This window comes from Haemorhous mexicanus, chromosome 5 (genome assembly GCF_027477595.1).
Source record: "Haemorhous mexicanus isolate bHaeMex1 chromosome 5, bHaeMex1.pri, whole genome shotgun sequence".
Classification (NCBI taxonomy): domain Eukaryota; kingdom Metazoa; phylum Chordata; class Aves; order Passeriformes; family Fringillidae; genus Haemorhous; species Haemorhous mexicanus.
The window spans coordinates 23980698-23997737 of NC_082345.1; the positions used below are offsets into that span (position 1 = coordinate 23980698).

At 39.4% G+C, this 17040-nt stretch overlaps 1 protein-coding gene across 5 annotated transcripts in view; it reads right to left on the reverse strand.

Annotated features, from left to right (window-relative positions):
• The window catches only part of LARGE1 (LARGE xylosyl- and glucuronyltransferase 1), a 280599-nt gene that overhangs the window by 235637 nt on the left and 27922 nt on the right, over positions 1-17040 (reverse strand). Inside the window, exon 1 of one of the 5 annotated variants that reach the window (XM_059846292.1) lies at positions 9773-9815. The exons of the other annotated variants lie outside the window; for them this stretch is intronic. The gene's annotated coding sequence lies outside the window, so the exon portion shown is untranslated. Of the gene's footprint in view, positions 1-9772; positions 9816-17040 lie in introns of those variants that run through there. 5 annotated transcript variants of the gene reach the window in all.

Consider the following 17040-nt stretch of genomic DNA (forward strand, 5'->3'; position numbering starts at 1 on the left):
ATATAGGACTCCTAGATCCAGAATCTGTCAGGGAAAACCAAGCCACAAGAGACAGTCAAAAGGCTAAATGCAGTATGACAGAATTGTTGATAAATAAGTAAGTTCTGTTTTGCAAATTATAAAATGCAAAGTAAAGTACTGCAGGCATGTCCCACAGTGGTTTACATCACACTTCACTGACTATGATGATTACCATTTTATGAGCAGAGACAAGTCCTTTGCTTGTCCACAGATCTTTTTCAAGAATCATTCTGCTTCTCACTCCAAGACAGAGCTGAGCTTCTAGCTGCTGTTGTGCATTATAGTCTCTTTTAATAGCTATGTACTGTATAGTTTTGTGGGTATCAAAACAGCAGGACTTTCTAGAGATTGCTACTTCTGCCATGTGGGAATCCACAAAATCAGAGGGTTTTGGGAAAGCCACAAAAGGCAGGCCTCAGAGACAACAGAACTGTGATTAGAGCTAAGCAGTAGCCGTGAGATTGGTCAGCAGAAAAATTATTTAAAAAGTAGACATGCAAGGACAAATAGAACAATGGTCGGTGTATTAATGCTTGTCTAGGATAACTTCCTAAGCTGCAGAAAACTTGATCTAGCAAGATATTAGGAAGTTTGAAGCTTAATAATGGAGCTCTGTGCATTGTGTTTTAAGGCTTACAAGCAGGCATTGTATTCTAAATAAGCAAGCCTTGTTTGAACCAAAGGTACGTGTACTTATAGCGGTTGGATGGAACCACTGTCAATACGCTTCTGCTTTGTGTGATTGGTCAAAAAGCTTATGAAGAGAGCTGTAACATTAGGTTCTTGGTCTGCTGCCTGGGATGTGAGCTGATGGCATTTTCCCATTGTCATAACCATGTAATGAGACTGATGCTGAAAAATAAAACAGCTCAAGGCACGTTCCACAGCAGTCCTGTCCCATCTGTGATTTGTATATAGACACCCGGTTGGCGATACTCCCAAGGTCAAAATAAAAACCATACCTGCATTAGGAGAAATGGCAAATTTCCCCGGGAATCCTGGACAGACTGAACATGCCAAGCTGTGTTGTAACTAAGTAATGAAGTAATCAAGTAATGAAGACCTTACATAGCTCAGTTAATTATCTTCTCACCTTGCTATCCAGAACCATGCAGTTTCACAGATCCAATTTCTATCCTGAAATACAACTTTCTGAATGGAAAATTGTCACAGCATATGTCGCAGCTGAGACATCCACAATACACAGAGTATCACCATACAATTTCAGAAAGCTTTAAGCATTTGCCCAGAGTAACACCATGCCACATCAGAAGGCTTCTGGTGCCTGCCCATCCAGAATCACAGCATGTCACTTCAGAAGGCTGCTAGCATCTGGTCCTGCTGTTCTTTAGTCCAAACTTTCACACCCTTCGTGTTCATGCACTGAACCTGTGTGCCCTGTGTTCCCTTTGGTGGTTGGTCAGTGCACCTGGGCACTCCATGGCTCATTGCTGTCAATGCTGGTCATCGGCTTCTCACAGCTGGAACCCACTGGGGATGAGGCTCAGCCACAGCCCCACTCCCAATCACCACAAACTGTGTGCCTACAGAAAATCATCCAGGCACAAGAGAAAATTTAGATTTTTTCCATTTTTCCAATTTTCCCAGAAAGCCTTCAGTGAACAAATATTCATTTTGCTATTCATCTCTTCTGCTCTTAAAATAGCGTTTTTCTTGTGTTTCTAAACAATAAATAAGTAGAAGTATTCTCTTCCATTTTTTCTGCCCCATCAAAAAAAAAGCTACCATGGGAGCCTGCCACCTGACTAATCAAGGGCCCTTCTAAGCACACACAATATTCTCATACACTGAAAAAAGTAATACACATTCCTCAAGAGGAGACGGGAATGGTGCTGTTTAACTTTTTCAAAGGCAAGGATACTGGAAACGTGCATGAAGCTGCCCTGCTACCATATGCTTCTGGGCATAATTAGTCAACCAGAAACTTTCCCTTGGGAATGACAAGGCAAGAAGAGAATGCAATCACTGCATAAAAGAGGAATGAGCAGGTCATGCTGGTGAAGTAAGGAAATAACAAACGTGCCGGCCTTCCAGGCAGTTATGCTCTGCAAGGTAGCAGGTAACGCGTCAGAAAGAGATGTGCAAGGACCAGCACTTAATGATGCCCCTGTTTTCTATCACAACTATAAAATCCTTACTACGAAAGTTCCTTTGGGCTGCAACACAAGGGTACAGATAATTAAATAAAACCCCTAGCTGGTTGTATTTCCACAACATTTATGAAGTTTTTCAAGTTCTGAGTCCGTTCCTTCTAGGGTTACAAATCATACAAGGCTAAAGTATGAAAAACAAAACACATTTCTGACAAACAGTAATTAGAGCTTGGACACTCCACGAGCTGTACTACTTGTCACACCTCTAGCTGCTCCAAATTTTTCAGCTATTTCAATCATAGCAAGGTCTCTTGCATTTCCCTCTGGGATTACTGGTAGTTCTCCCAACTTCGTACAGAGAATGGCTGACAATTGGTCTATCATGTAGCCTGGCCTCTTTTATTAGAAACACTCACTGCTGCCTGCAAGGGCACTTGGTTCTCCAAGATGGAAGGTAACTCCTGTAGCTGGGAGTTCTGCACAATGCATCTCAAAAAAAGTGACAAGAGTTTGATTGACAAAGTTGAATCCAAAACTGCTGCCACCAATTGCCAATAAACTGCTGCCTCAAGCCACCAGCTGTGGAAGCTGGCATTTAATCACATGAGTATTAAGGCAAATAGATCAAAATTCCTTTCCACACTTACCCAGCATCTACCAGGATACTATGACTAACTTGGAAAATAAAAGAACCCAGATTTTCAGCTATTCATGGATCAGGTTTTAAAGCTCAAATACTAGTGGTTATTTCTCCTACCACTTTTATTGTCTTATTTTTGACACTGTTACTTTTCTCCCTAGTACCTGTAATAAAAATTGAAATTAACACAGCTAAATTTTATGTAGTTCCTCACTCACATTTTACCAAAATCCTTCTATCAAATACAGGACAATAAATGTATATGTCTTCCCATGAGCAATACTGTTCTAGAATTCCCATTTGTTAAATGTGCCAGCAGAAAGAGCATATTGTGTGAATGCTACAGCAAGCCTTGTTTTCTGTGAGTCAATAACAATATTTTTCAACAACTGATATCTAGTAAAGAAAAATATACATACATTATTTCTATACATACATGTACATGAATATGCACCTGAACATCTGATACAGAATTCAAATAATAGCTGGATTGCTAATAATTAATCAGTAGTGGCCACTGACAATATTTAGCAGCCTTTTAAAACTTTTTAAAAACTGAAAAATATTTCTTGCTCTTATACTTTCAAAATAGGTTCCATGACACTGCACAACATGTTTCATTCTATTAAAATTATGCTGGTTTAATTCAGCCATTTTAAAGACAGAAATGGTCACTTTATTAATATTAATGCAATTTAATTTCTCTGTAACATTTTATTTTGACCAGCACCTATGACTCGGCAACCTCTTACTATTTAAAACAAGGTGATTCACAAAACATAGGATCCCATTCCAGCATCACCTTTTATTTACATCATTAAAACAAACCACAAACTCATAAGTTGTATTAGTGCAGAAATTTTCTTAAAACAATTTGAATATGCCAGTCTTCAATTCACTTCAATTCACTGTTCTTTACTGATGTACTGCACAAAGAATGACTGATGAAGAATTCACCTATCCTAGCACAATCTAACAGCCCTACCTCTAAACTAGCTGAATGTAGGAAAAATGAATGACAGCTGCACCAAGTGCCAAAGGAATAAAGAACAAGAGAGGTCTGCAGATCAGACATTTTTCTCAAAAATAATTTATAGGTAGCAGAAAGAAGCATGGTGATTTGTTAACTTAAAAATGCCTTCTCTTTGCCCTTTTCTGTCCTCCTCCCTTCCTGTTTTCTTTTGCTGCCCAGTCTACTTTTTCATCATCTTCTTTCCCTCTCCCATTACATCTTTGTTCTTTTAAAAAGTAGACACGCAAGGACAAATCTTTTATGGTCTCCCTGAGTCTTTTCATGACTACATCAACAAGCCTGCTAGAAGTATTTAATATCAACAGTGTTTTCTCACCCTGAGAAGTATCAATACCTCATTTATTCCAGCTCAGAAACATCAAAAATCTAGAGGAGTCTTTATTCCCCTTCCCCCTCCCACTTTCAACCTCCCTTGGACTCAAAGCATGAGCCTGAACCAGAAACCTCCTTCCTGGTATCATAAGGAAGAGTTACAGTAGAAACAAGGAAGTACCTACAGTTCAAAGATCACACTGTTACTTGCCATAACCAATGCTGCACTTAGAGAAGCATTTCTATTATTCCCAAGTTTTCTAGGTGATGGAGACTTTTAACTCTGACCCCCAGTCTCCAGCAATCACACGGACTCTGCACAAAACCACTGAATGAAGAGCTATACTTTTATTAAGAAGTAACTTTCAGTTTTAACTACAGCATGGAAAAATAAAATCTTAAAAGATGAAGTAGTTAAATAATAAAGGCCTAGTACTTATTTCCATGGGTTTGAATCTCATAATTGCTTTTTGGAGGGAAAGCAGGTTTATGATATGCAATTCTGGAACTGACAGTAACACTGCAAAAGGAAACATTTGAACTCTTCTGCTCATCATGATTACTGTAGACTTACAGGAAGCATTATGTTTGCATTCTTAGGTGATGGGGAAAATTATTCTGTAGCAAACCAGATTCTTGTTCAGCTCAAGGCAGAGAGAGACAGGTACATGTAATTCCCTTCCTCTAATGTAGAATCACCCATACAGTTTATAGTAGGATGAGAGCTTTGCTTTCAATTGATGAATTTAGGAATCTGAAAAGAATTGCTAGCTACGTATGAACCAGGAAGAACACAGCCTGAGTGTGGAGATCCCACCTGCAATTTTTCTGTGTTTTACACTGACTAACCTCCAAGCTCAAAAAAAGTTCAAGAAAAGAAAATCACAGAACATCTTGAGCTGGAATGCATCCATAAGGATCATCAAGTCCAAGGATCATCATCCTCTGCCCAGGACAGCCCCAAGAGTCACACCACGTGCCTGAGAGCCTTATTCAAATGCTTCTAGAACCCTGTCAGGCTTGCTGCTGTGACCACTTCCCTGGGGAGCCCATTCCACCACCCAAACATTGGAAGAACCTTTTCCTAATGTCTTTTCCAAAATCTCCCTTGATCTGGCTTCTTGCTGTACCCTGGGGTCCTGTCACTGGTGACCAGAGAAGAGATCAGCATCAGGACTTGTCTGCAGTCTGCAACATCTCCCATTCACATTTCTTACTCTAGATTTACACATTCTGTAATAATATTATTGTTTAACAGTTCTCCTGGTCTTTCTAAAAACAAGCCAAATATTGGACCTCACATACTTCTTAAATGACAATAGGTCTCCTATGAGTTCAGAGTAAACTAAATTGCCAGTATCTTAAAGAAACACCCAGAAGCCCTTGAAACCAAGCTAGCTACAGCTTTGATCCAGGCAGCATCTTTTCAGATGCTTAACTTCAACATCAAGAATTGTCCACTCCCTACAGGGTTGCTTGATTTACTAAAGTGAATGTATGGTTCATGTACTTGCAGAATTAGGGCCTTAGTGAAGAGAAACTGCATTCTGAATATTTTGTTATCTCACTGTTGCAGCTCTTGCAATTACTACAAGTTGCCTGATACTTGTTTTTCTTCCAAATCACAAGAGCTTTAAGAGCTTGAAGAGCTGAACCATAAGAGCTCAAAAACCCAGATGTAAATAAAAAGAATCTATTTTAAAATGCTGGTTTTTTTAGCAACCTTCTGATTTTAAAAATTACATGAGTGTGCTGCAAGGACTGATCTCATTTCTCAGTTTGCACATGGATTCTGATAACAGCTGGGGAACTTCCATGAAATGCAGGATTGAATAATTTCCCCCAACCCCCAATAACCCTTTAAATAAATGCATGATTACAAACCTTGAGCAGAATTTCCTAGAACAAGGGGAAGTGGAGGGTTTTTTTTTTCAATTAAAGAAAGGAAAAAAGATACTCTGCTTGAATAGGAGCAAAGCCAGTGTGGATTATAGTACAATTTGTTCAAGCTTTAAATTTTCCAATCAAAAAAGGAAACTTCTGTTATCAACAGATACAGACAAAATATTGATTTTGCTTTTTCTCCTTCACTCCAACACTGTCCCCACTTTTTTTACACTCCTATAACACTTTGGGCATGTGGAAACAACAACTGCTCTTGACACCACATGAAATTCGAACAGCTCTTTCAGACTTTAAGAGGTGGAATCCTCCACAGAAGAAATAAAAATACTGAGATCTCATTGTAAACTACAACACTTGTCAAATCAAGTATTCAGTAACAAAATATCACATACAGTTAATCTAGACTGTTTTTGTACAGCGTTCTTTGACCAGCCAAGTCTAGAAAAAGTCAGCAAGAGTGTGAACTCATTCACAGCAAACTCTCCCAAGGCCTCCTACTAATCTTGAAATTGGGAAGAGATTTCAGATTATACTTAATCAAAGGTATTCAAAAATTAGCACTGTGTGGAGTTTCAGCTGTTTACTAAGGTTGCAGTTGCTGATGCTCCAGTAAAAACTTAAATATTGACGGGGCACTACTCAAAACAGATTTTTGAAGACAACTAATGAGATATTAAAAATGAATTATGATTCTGGTGCCTAGTTTTTGCCCAGCCTACATTTGCAATCCACAGAAGAATGGCACCATTTCAAATTCTTGAAGTTCAAAATAAAGAAATACAAATGAACATCATATTTTAGATGGGAAAACAAGAATGGGCAAAGAACACTGATTTCTTCTGTAGGTGCTTTTTTTCCATATCAGTTACAGCTTTAAGAGAAGGTCCCCTGAAACTCAAATAGATAGGATCACACACCATAAGCCTTCCCATCACTGCAGACACCGTCAGTGCTCCAGAAACAGATTTAAGCTCCAGACAACTTTTCCCTTCCCTTCCTCCCAGCGATCTCCCCTGCTCACAGTACTACTGAAGCCCCTGTATATGAAATAGATTTAGAATCTACTTTTGAATTCCCCTGTGGCAGAAAGAAAATAAAAACCCATTCTACAAATCTTTAACTGAGTATTGCTATGGCAACAAACATAATTCAGAACTTTTAAAGCAATTTCTAATGGGAAGTATTTATACAGACAAGTTAGTGCACGGCTTTAAAACTGACAAATGTGTAATCAATCAGGAGGGATTACTGACAAAAAAGGATGAAATTAATTTCAAATATAACGCTAGAAGGTTTAAACCACGACTGTTTGACCTGGTACTTACACAGGACAACAATGAGTATAGAAATGCTTCCTTGACCAGTTAAGTGAAAAAGCACAGATTTGGGCACTGAAATATAGAAATTCTTATGATGATCAAGCAATGAATTCAAATAAAAGAGCTGAAAAAAAGCACTTTCTCCTCTGCTTTGATCTTCCATAGGGTTTACAATTACACTTCAGTGCAATTTTCAGTGGCACAGAAACTCCTTGTTAACTTTAACTGACAGATGAAGATCAAAAACAATTATGATTTTCTAGAAAAATACAATGGGCTGTGACTCAAGAGGTAAGAGTTCTACCCATAACTCTGGATTAAGACCTACACAATTTGGCCATATTACAGTTGTTTGCATTTCCCATCTACACTATGAGATAACACTAGCTTTCCCCTAACCATATATCCAACTTTCCTTTTTGTTAGGTCATTAACTTTTCCAGGAAGAACTGTTCTCATAACAAGGTTACAGAGGGACAGGACAGATTTTTGGCTGGGATTTCTGACTGTTATGACCTGCAGATTTCAAAATGTGTATCACAGTTAAAAGACTGGTAGTAAAATTAAGCATTCACTGTGGCCCTTATGATCCAAAACAATCTGTGACCGCAATAATCTAAATAACATTCAGAGAAGCACTGAGAGAAAAAGGTGACAACATACAATCACAATTGCTTTTGATTGCTAAGCCTCATATGTGTTAGACAGAGAACAGTGACCACCTGTCCACAAGCTGCTTATAACTGGGGAAGCTGAGAAATAATCTGTGCTATTACTATTTCGAGGGGCTTTTTTGTTCACTCCCTCTTTCCCTTTCTATTTTCAGGAAAGTCGAGTCTCAAAATAAGGTGAGAAGAACATAGCACAGCATTGTTTAAATGGGATTTTGTTTTGAGACACTTTGCCACAACAAAAAGGGTCAGAGAAACTCTTTATATTAGAGTTTCCACAAGCTCCCTTGAGATCACCATGGTTTTATACTATATATTGTATATATTACTATATATATAACTGTTTCCGGTTCAATAACATACTTATTTTTAGAAAATCCAAAAGTTGATGTATTCTACTATGCTTTCAACAGCAATACTAACCTTTCAAAGGACATATCAAATTCTTACTAAAGCCAGATATCAACATTGACATGTGAGAAAACAAACTTCACAGCAAGGCAATTCCAATACTATTATAATCAGCAGGATGAAGGGAATGCAGTCCTTAGAAGAATGAAAGGCCCTGAGACTCTAAGTGCAATTAGCAGTATATGGAGGATAAGATTTGTATCAATGCACCAGCTGCCTTGCTGTAGCACCCTCTGCTAACCTTACCTAGAATCCATACCATGAAATAGCCCAAAGAACAGCATCTGCCTCAGGAAACCACTGTACTATAAGCATTCATTTTCTTAACTACGAAAATTATTACATTTCCACCACTAATCTAACCAAGATGACAATTAAAGCATGCACAGTGCTCCAATTACAGCAAGTCTAACTCATTCTGCAGTACTGGGAACTTTCTCAGGTGCCTTTATTCGATAGCACTGCTTGTTATGGCAGTCACTGATGAAGTTTTCCCTTTCACAATTAATACAGCAAGCACTGATTAAAATAGTGCCATTTAAATGGCACAAATAATAGCTGGAAAGAATTGGCAGGAAAAATTTTCCAGACTTGAGAAATTTGCTTCTAAGATAAAATAATTCTCATATGTTGTAACAGATGCTGAGAAATTATTTTTTTAAAAAGCCCGTTTACATAGGACACACGCAAATACATTTATTTTTTTTACTTCCTCTGCAGCTGCAGCTAAGAAACTATTCCCAGATCTTTGCTGAGATAGTTGGTGATTATCACGTGCAAATAAAAGAAACAAACATCAACACATTGTATGCCACATTAAGTTCCATTCCTGATAAAACCATTAGGGGACAGCAACACAGTCAAATGAATGGTGAGAAGACACAATATGAGCTGAAATGAGTGAGGAAATTTTACACTATTGAAAAGACACTACAAATGAAGCCAAGTAAGGACAGTGTCAATTACATGTTTCTGCCACTGTTCATGGTTCTCTTGTCAATTCTATACAATCAACATTCATCGCTGCAAAGTTCTGGCTTTCGGCATCTCATCACTGTTATTTTAGAAAACTTCACATAAATGGATGCACATTTTACAATTTTATGCAATTCTGATTCTAAATTTCTGTTCTGACCTCATTGTATGAAGAGAAATAATATTCTCTATTTAGAAATAAAACCAATTGTCAATCTGAGAACACAACTGCAAAGATGACTTGATGAAGTATAGAATGAAGCATGAAGTTTACAACTACCACAGAAGAAAAAGCCCATATTGGGAATAGAAGAAGCCAACAATAAAAAACACAACACAGCATTTGCAAAAATAGCCTGGGCTGTTCTTACCCCCTACTTCCATATGGGAGGTCTTCAGTCCCAGAGCAATCAGGTATTGAGTGGGCTGCAAATCATACTTCTGTAAATACAAACATGATTTTGTTTCTCTTTATGCTTCAAAGATTATCTCACATTAATGCTGCTGATTTTTAAAGCGCGTGCCTGGACCTACATAAAATTCATTAAGGAGATTGTTACTCAATAGGTGCATTTACTTTGGAGTCATTTTTACTTTGCATCTTCCATTTAGCCCTTCACCACCCATTTTTATCCTGGTAAGCTGATGAGGAAAGGTCAGTGAGCATAGGAGCAAATTTGGTATTCAGCTGAGCATCACATTAAAGATAAAACTGACAGCTGTAAGAAGATAAAGGGTAACTCATTTTCACTTGGTTAACTTTTGTGGACAAAAGTTGGTACAGAGCACAGAAGAAACACTGACTTTCCCCAGTAGAAGTTAGACAGGCCTTCAGAAATCAGTGCTAGCAGTAAATAGATAAAAGTCAGTGAGACTAGTTTGTCTACCTGGGGACATTGAGAAAAATCAATCAATTCATGTTAACTACACATGGGGAACTTTGAGTAGATTAACTGGACTGCGTTTAGGGACTGTGAACATGCTTGCTCAGAATCACAAGCTCTACTTGGTTTGAAACAATTCAACTGGAAAAAGAAAGTACCCACAGAATAGATTTAATCAAGTTAAACTAACTTCTTAAAAAGTGACATGTTTAATAAAACAGCCCTGTTTTCCAGAGTCACTATGTGTGCAATCCTTGATTTCACACATAAAATTTTTACAGAAGCCTTGGCTCAAGGATTGCCTATCCTTTACTGCTCACTGCTTTAGGACATGGAATTGGAATTCATGGAATAAGAGCAAAATTCACATAATAGAATCACAGAATCATTACAGTTGGAAAAGACCTTCAAGATCATCAAGTCCAATCTCTGACCAGACATTACCATGCTACTAAGTGCCACATTCAGTTATTTCTTAAACACTTCAGAGATGGTGACTACCCTACTTCCCTGGGCAGCCTGTTCCAATGCTTGACAACCTTTCAGTGAAGAAATTCTTTTTGATTTCCAAACTGAACCTTCCTTGGTGCAGTTGGAGGCCATTTCCTCTTCTCACCAGTTGCCTGGGAAAAGAGGCCAATCCTCACCTGGACACAGCCTTTCAGGCAGCTGTAAAGCAATAAGGTCACCCGAGCCTGCTCTTCTCCAGACTAAACACCTTCAGCTCCCTCAGCTACATCTCATATAACTCACACTCCAAACCCTTCCCCAGCTCCACTGCCCTTCTCTGTACACACTCCATCACCTCAATGTCCTCCTTGCAGTGAGGTGTCCAGAACTGAACACAGAATTGGAAGCACAGCCTCACCACTGCTTAGGACAGGGGGGAAATCACTGCCCTGGTTCTCCTGGCCACACTACATCTGATACAGGCTAGGATGCCACTGGCCATCTTGGCCACCTGAGCACACCTGACTCGTGTTCAGCTGCTGTTGATGACCAGCATCCCCAGGTCCTTTTCTGTCTGGACTACTTTCCAGCCATTCTTCCTCCAGCTTGTAGCACTGCCTGGGGGTGTTGTGATCATAGACTGGTTTGGATTGGAAGAGGACCTTGAAAATTATCTAGTTCCAACCTCCCCTCTGTGGGCAGAGACACCTTCAAGTAGAGCAGATTGCTCAGAGTACAGGACCCAGAACTTGCCCTTATTGAATCCCATACTATTGGCCCTTGGCCCATGGATCCTGCCTGTCCAGATCCCTCTGCAGAGCCTTCCAGCCCCCAGCAGATCAACACTCCTGCCCAACTTAGAGTCATCTGTGCATCTGGTCAGAGTACACTCGATCCCCTCATCCAGACCACTGATAAAGATATTGAGCAGGACTGGACCCAATACTGAGCTCTGGGGAACACCATGAATGACCAGAAGCCAAATGGATGAGACATCATTGATCACCACTCTCTAGGCCTGGCCATTCAGTTTTCAACCCAGGGAAGAGGATATTTGCCTAAGCTATGGACTGCCAGCTTCTCCAGAATGCTGTGGGAGACGGTATCAAAGTCCAAGCAGAATACATCCACAGCCTTTCCCTCATCTACTTGATGGGTCACCTGGTCATACACGTAACAATCAGCCACTCTGCTCAGCTAGAATATACCAGAAGAAAAAAAATGCAGCCAAAATCTCCCTGTGGGTTGCAACAGTCCTGAGCCATCCTGCAAACAGATGTAACATGCCTGGAGAACGCATCTGACATGCACTGGGTACATGCACATTCAGGTTTCAGTGGCCAAGTACACAAGAATCAGGTGCCCTGGACTAGTCAGTGCCAGTGCGGATGAAACCTGGAGACCACCCTCTGCTTGTTCCTACACTCACTAAATCTGAGGTATGTTTATTTGCAGAAGCTGTGATCACACCTCCTAACTGTGGCTTTTATCTGCCATAGCTTTGCAAAATTTCACACATGCAATTACTTACATGGGTTTCAGATTCCCTGGCTCTGCCCAGTAACTTCCATATGAAGTCAGAAGAGTCAAATTATGTCCTCACATGTTGATCTGGATGTGAAAGACTGTACATACTTGAGTTTTATCTATTTATGTATGTATGAGAGCTTGTGAGGATATGCACAAAACTAAAGGCATAGCACCACAGTGACACCTCCAGCTGAATCTTTTTTCTCAGAGATTTCAAGCCTCACAATATGGAGTCTAGGTGAAAAATGAACACTGTATTTCTCTCAAATATACCTATGGTTCTGAGACTCGCATGCAATGCCAATTACAGAGGAGCAGAGGGCAAGAATGTGGATTTAAGCAAATTTGCCTTCCAACAACTTTGATTTTCTTTCACTACAGTAATAAAAGGAAGAGGAACACCTTATTTCCAACTACCAGAATGAGAGCTGCCTATTTGATTATTCCTTATCCTCCTTCGTTGTCTGAAAGAACGTCTGTTTTAGTGATTTATCATGTTTTTTGATTAAACTCAAGAGTTTAGAAAAACTTCATCAATGAAGCACTCAACTTCTAAGATTGAAGGGGATTTTCAAATACACAAATATAAATCAGGAATTAAATTTCTTCTGGAAGCCACCGGGAGTAAGTCTACTGTCTGGGGCCTGTATCTTCAGTGAAGATGTTTCAGCAAGAACCGAAGACAACATTAGTCCAAGCACTACTCTAGCTCAGACAGCATTAGCCTAGGCATGAAAGGTCGTAGCTGGAGCACTGACTGCACTTGCTGACTTAACTGTCATTACTGCTTTAGCATCACCCCTGAAGAAAGGAGCTGGGGTTCAGGCACTTGCTACCCAGTGCTGTCAGGTCATGGCTTAATGAGTCAGTGAGAGAAGCAAAGCTATCTCCTCAGTTTAAACACAGATCTCCCACATATGAAATGCAGGCCTTCCACACAGGGCAAAGAACCTCAGACCTGCAAAAATTTTTGCTACACAAGACGACACATTTGAATCTGACTTATTTAGGGAGTCATATATCACCATTCTCCCCATCTAAACCAGTTTTGGAGCTTCTTTTAAGACCTACCTATTGTAGATCACAGAATCATGAGAGAGTCTGGTTTGGAAGAGACCTTGAAGATGACATCTAGTCCCACTCCTCTGCTATGGGCAGGGACACCTTCCACTACACCAGGTTGCTCAGAGCCTCACCCAACCTGGCCTTAAACTCTTCCAGGGATGGAGCATCCACTGCTTCTCTGGGCAAGATGTTCCAGCGCCTCACAATAGGCACAGTAAAGTTTTTGAGTAATACATAAAATGTAGCCTGAAAACTCCCCCAAAATCTTAACAGCCCTAGTACCATTCTCCTACTAACATTCTACTAAAAACACAGCATTTACATACATCTCCAGAAGGGACACATTATTAAGGGTGCATCCCTCAATTCCTATGCACAACAGCTGTTCTTCTTCAAAAATTCATCTGTGGCTAAGGAAAGGCATTTATATTTCTTCCTGCTCTTCCCATTCCACTGAATTCAGACTTTCAGAATCTTACCAGAAAAAGACCAAATTCCTCTCCTCTCCCCAGCAGTCTCCAGCCCTTCTATAAGGAAGGCATGCTTTTGAGGAAAAGAAGTGAAAAGGTTAGCGTGGGCTAACTTGGATTCATTAACATAGAATCAATAGTCATATTCATGTGAAATAAACCACTATCAAAAGAAAATTCTGTAACAAACCTCCATATCAATACTGCCTGTACAAACTGGACAGTAAACTCAAGTGAACTGTTAGACCAAAATACAATTCATCTAAAACCTCCTTTTTACAGTGGGAAAGGAGAGTAGAGTAACCAAGACTACAAGAGTTACAGCAGAGTAACCAAGACTACAATGTAAGACCATTTATGAAGTCACATAAGTATTCCAAGGTACAGAACACTTAAGAATAGGTACAAAACACCATTCTCCTAGGCACCTCTCAAATCCTAAATTAGGCAGAATTACAGATTAGATTTTCCTCTCTAGGAGTAGCTCAGAATGAGCCAATCTACTTGTTGACTACTGTATCTACTCATGTGACTAAATTATAAAGCTCACCAAGATATCACGGACCAAAAGATCAAATCCCCCTTGCTTTTGACACCTATGGCATGGTGAAATAACACACTAAAATAATTCCTAACCATTTCTGTCTGGACAGCACAGAGTTAAGTTTTATCACTTCAAATACTCTGATGCCCTCCTGCAGCAAGGAATAAACACAAAATCTTCACATTAATGAAAAAGAATTGCAATATGTGACTGTCTGATTATCTGCAGACAATCATATTTGATAGGAATACAAGATAGGATATTCTGGTTTATGAGACAATTCTTTGGCAATATATACCATCTTTATAAATAATTTCCCCTGAAAGAAGTTGTGGTAAACAGCTTCTACAGCACAGGCACACTGCATCTATGTACATATGCATAGGACAAAGAAAAGATAAGGTTGCCAGCTTCAAAGATGAGAGGGCAGAAATGGAAGCTTACTCACAAGTCATACATACTGGAGGTGTGAGGTAGGAGGGAAGAATAACAGCTCATCCTGAAAACAAGGATCACTGCACATTCCCAAAATTAATTTGACACTGAATATGAAAATAATAATAAATACATATATATATATAAATATCTAAAAATAAAAGCTCCAGAAAGTAGTCTTTGATCTGAATAAAAAAGGTTACATCATGAACTGCTAAGAGAAGGCAAGATAGAAGTGCAGATCAAAATTTTTCTCATAAAGGGATCAGGATAAATAATTTCAGCGACTGAAAGACCAATGTATTGCACCATCAGTAAAATGAATATCTAATAACAGCTATAACCATGCCAACTCCCAGACAGGGAAACCAATCTTGGCAAAACCTCCAGCCTAAACTAAGTGCTTTTCTTATAAAACTTTTAGTACTGGGAAGCATTCTAGAAAGTTGGATTAAGATATCCCTTTCTTTAAAACAATTGTATATTATAGATTCGACAGGCTCTGCCAGTAACAAATACACTCACCCACTCACCAACTGTGGATAAGAAACTCTGCAAGGCAAATGGACACAAGATTTATTGCCTTCTGCAAATCTTAGATTTTCATTTACATACATATCTACATATATCAGACGGCTGCAACAATACTCAAAGCCCTGCTGTAGAACTGTCACTCCCAGGAGCGACAAAGGCAGCCTGAGACAACAGAAAGGGGTGTGAGGGATTATTTCTTCTTTTTGAAGCAGCCTAACTTTGACTTCTCAAAATTAGACACAGGCCTCCTTTCACAAAGCTCCAGCTCCCCTTTTTATCTCCTGAATTAAAGTATTTAACAGAATGACCACCAGTACTTGATGAAGTTTCCACTTCCGAAGGGAGCTCAACTTGGCTGGCTGAAGAACAGAATTTCAGAACTCACATAAGACATAAAAGGGATGAAAGGACCTACCCCATGGTACTCTGTCAAAAATGCTACAGAACTATCTCCCATTGCATCAATATTTCATGTCTCCTGGCCCTTGAGAGAACCGAGGTTGTATAGCATCCCCAACAGAGGAAAAAAAAAAAACACTGTTTTTTTTTCTTTTTTTGGTTAAACAAATGGAACACTACTTAGGATCCATATATATCAGAAAGCTTCCCAGAACTACCGCCTTCGTTTCCTATCTTTTGCTCCTGCCATGAATCATACATACAATACCAGCTAAACCTTCCCTTTAGGTGTCACATACTGCTCCAAGACTAGCAATTATTTCTGTTATGTTTGCTTTACTATAAAGCTTCACAGAATGCTATGTATATACAGGTAATAATTTCCCTTCAGCTTAGTTATCAAGTTCTGAAACTACTTCACTGACAAACATCAATGGTACTCAAGGTAAGCCAAGTTCCTTGTTTTTCCTTTTAAGCTTCTGTGGAAGCAGCTTCTTTCCCATGAGCACTGGCAATTTTATTTTGTCTAGTAATTGAAATAGTACAACATCTTGCTTAGTTTCTTCTAAAGCACAACCAAGTTTTAGTGCTCATAAAACAGGCAGCAGTACTGAAAAACCTAAGTACACTAAGAGATCAGGCCAGCTTCCTCACAGACACTTAAAATTGTTGGTAACTTTCATTCCCCAACAACAACAAAAAATTCACCTTCTTAGAGAATGGTGCCCCGTAGCTGGTAGCACTTCCCTTTCCCTTCCTGCTGGAGTTACCCTGTTCAAGCTGTGGTGCTGCATGTCCAAATCTGTACTCTTACAGGCTCTGAACACTGCCAGCAAACACCACTGAGTGTGATTCTCCCAAACACATTTTGAAAAGGCACTTAACATACTGCAATGATACTGAACATGAGTTCCATATCTCCTGTCTCCTTTCACTGTTTCATTCTCCACACTGAGTCTCTCCTCCCACTCCCCTGTTTCTCCACACTGGCAGAGAAAGGCAGCCATGGTTCCAGCTGCCTGCAACTCAATAAAAGTCATTAGGCAAAAGCATGTATTTCCATTGGTACAAACAGAACACTCAGGAAAATGCTGCTTGAAAGGAAAGAAAATTAAGAGGCTCATAAAATACAACCAAGGAAAAGTAAAACATCTATAAGATGTGTTTTAGGCATTTACAGGGATTTTGCTGTAAAAATGTTCCTTATGTCTAATACTGTCTTAACTCAAAAGTTAATTTGTAAAAAAGCTGATCTGACTGGCTTAATGCAAGTTGTACCATGAGCAAGAGGTAGAACTAGATTTCCTTCCAACTGAGGTTCCTTCCAA